This window comes from Ranitomeya imitator, chromosome 1 (genome assembly GCF_032444005.1).
Source record: "Ranitomeya imitator isolate aRanImi1 chromosome 1, aRanImi1.pri, whole genome shotgun sequence".
In the NCBI taxonomy this organism is placed as follows: domain Eukaryota; kingdom Metazoa; phylum Chordata; class Amphibia; order Anura; family Dendrobatidae; genus Ranitomeya; species Ranitomeya imitator.
Window position 1 is genome coordinate 730,948,095 of NC_091282.1, and position 3,190 is coordinate 730,951,284.

Here is a 3,190-nt window from a genome sequence, read left to right on the forward strand (position 1 = left end):
GCCCACAATAGGGCTACAAGCCATCCCCCAAAACCTCCCTGTCCCGTATGAAGAATACCATCATGCAATCACCACCTTGAATAAACAATAGAGACATCTATCCAAACATATCAATATGCTAGATAGGTGTAGGTCTTGTTGGCTATACTGGTGCATGCAAAGCATCGGTATAGCCAACAACAACAACAAAAAAAGTCTGTTTAGCAAAATTCAGAAACTAAACTGTGTCTGTGTAGTGGACTCTGAAAACTGTCCATGTACACGGCGGAGCAACCACAAGGTTAAGGGGGGCAGGGGCCACCTGGGGTTAGAAACATGCTTTCTTTATAAAGCCAGCACCAAGTGAAATGGCCTCTGCTCCATTCATGTGCATAGGGCTGAGCTGTGATACCACACTGTAGGGCCATTTGGAAGACCGACTGCGTCTTCACCCACACCTCTTCTGATGGCGCATGTTAGGGTTATGTAATCTGTCACATGGAGCTTATCATGGTTGGAAATTTGTGCTAATCTCATGACTGTTTGGCAGAGACACTGACTGTTCTGTGAAGAAACCCTTAGACACGGCTGCCGCTCGTCTGAACGAGGCCTGCAGAAATCCATACACGCTGCAGAAACGACCGCCTACATTCAGTATACACTACTTATGTGCTGAATATACAGTGGGTACGGATAGTATTCAGACCACTTAATTTTTTACTGTTTCATTGCAGCCACTTGGTGAATACCAAAACGTTTTTTCACATTGCACATGCATCAATCTTGACTGAAAAAATAGAAATTTTTGCAAATTAAAAAACGAAAAACTGAAATATTACATGGTCCTCAATATTCAGACCCTTTGCTCAGACACTCATATTTAAGTCACATGCTGTCCATTTCCTTGTGATCCTCCTTGAGATGGTTCTACTCCTTCCTTGGAGGCCAGCTGTGTTTAATTAAACTGATAGGACTTGATTTGGAAAGGCACACTAGCTACAGCTCTGGCAAAAATCAAGAGACCACCACATCAAAACCCTGTCATGGGCAGCCCAATCTCCAGACCTGAACCCCATTGAAAACCTCTGGAATGTAATCAAGAGGATGATGGATAGTCACAAGCCATCAAACAAAGAAGAACTGCTTACATTTTTGCACCAGGAGCAGTGTGAAAGACTGGTGGAAAGCATGCCAAGACGCATGAAAGCTGTGATTTAAAAATCATGGTTATGCCACAAAACATTAGTATTGTTGTTTCTAAATGATTATGATCGTGTTTTCTTTGCATTATTTGAGGTCTGAAAGCACTTTTTTTTTTTCAATTTTGACCATTTCTCCTTTTCAGAAAAAAATTCATTGCTTAGAAATTCAGAGACATGTCAGGAGTTTATAGAATAAAATAACAATTTATATTTTACTCAAAAATATACCTATAAAAAGAAAAATCAGACAAACTGAACATTTTGCAGTGGTCTCTTAATTTTTGCCAGAGCTTTATATAAGACCTCACAGCCCATGTCACAAAGAACTCAGAGACAGAATTGTGGCAAGGCACACATCTGGCCAAGGTTACAAAAGAATTTCTGCAGTACTCAAGGTTCCTAAGAGCACAGTGGCCTCCATAATCCTTAAGTGGAAGAAGTTTTGGACAACCAGAATTCTTCCTAGACCTGGCCTTCCAGCCAAACTGAGCAATCGTGGGAGAAGAGCCTTGGTGAGAGAGGTAAAGAAGAATCACAAGATCACTGTGGCTGAGCTCCAGAGATGCAGTAAGGAGATGGGAGAAAGTTCCACAAAGTCAACTATCACTGCAGCCCCCCACCAGTCGGGCCTTTATGGCAGAATGGCCCAACGGAAGCCTCTCCTCAGTGCAAGACATATGAAAGCCCCAATAGAGTTTGCTTAAAAAAAAAAAAAAAACACACATGAAGGACTCCCAGATATGAGAAATAAGATTTTCTGGTCTGATGAGACGAAGATATATCTATTTGGTGATAATTTAAAGCAGTATGTGTGGAGAAAACCAGGCAGTGCTCATTGCCTGCCCAATACAATCCCAACAGTGAAACGTGGTGGCAGCATCATGCTATGGGGGTGTTTTTCAGCTGTAGGGACAGGGCGGCTGTCATTGAAGGAAACATGAATGCCGCCACGTACAGAGATATCTTGAATGAAAACCTCTTCCAGAGTGCTCTGGACCTCAGACTTGGCCGAAGGTTCACCTTCTAACAAGACAATGACCCTAAGCACACAGCTAAAATAACAAAAGAGTGGCTTCTGAACAACTCTGTGACCATTCTTGACTGGCCCAGCCAGAGCCCTGACCTAAACACAATTGAGCATCTCTGGAGAGACCTGAAAATGGCTGTCCACCAATAAACACCATCCAACCTGATGGAACTGGAGAGGATCTGCAAGGAGGAATGGCAGAGGATCCCCAAATCCAGGTGTGAACAACTTGTTGCATCATTCCCAAGAAGACTCATGGCTGTACTAGCTCAGAAGGGTGCTTCTACTCAATACTTTGCAAAGTATCTGAATACTTATGACCATGTGACATTTCAGGTTTTTTTTAATAAATTTGCACAAATTTCTACATTTGTTTTTCAGTGAAGATGAGGTGCAGAGTGTACATTAATGAAAAAAAAAAAAAAAAAAAAATGAATTCACCAAATGGCTGCAATAAAACAAACCGTGAAAAATTTAAAGGGGTCCGAAAACTTTCTGTACCCACTGTACCTCAAGACATCGGTTAGCAATGCATGTGATATTTGGACGTCTCCAGCAGCACAGAAGATGACTAGAGATGATCAAATCCATTGGAAGCACTGAGTTGGAGCCCATATTAATGGCTGCCGCAGGGAAGCCTTGCGGATCTCCAACACATCTTTGCCACGTGAGACATGCATGATGATGTGCTGGGCCTACAGATCAGTAGAGGCTTGGGGATGCTATCAAGACAGTGGTCCATAAGGCTCCTGTCCAGTAGCCACAGACCACTGCTCTGACCCTATAAAGTCAGAGCTGTCAATCAAAGAGATGGGGTGGCTACTGAGGAAAAACAAGCTGGTGTATTTAACGGATTGGCCCCGACATGACGTACTGAGCACCTGTACTTTGTTTCCATCTATCTCCCAAGAGTGAACTCACTAGGAGATTCCACCGATTTAGCCTTGTACTGAAGAGATCAGTCTAAAGGTACCTTCACACT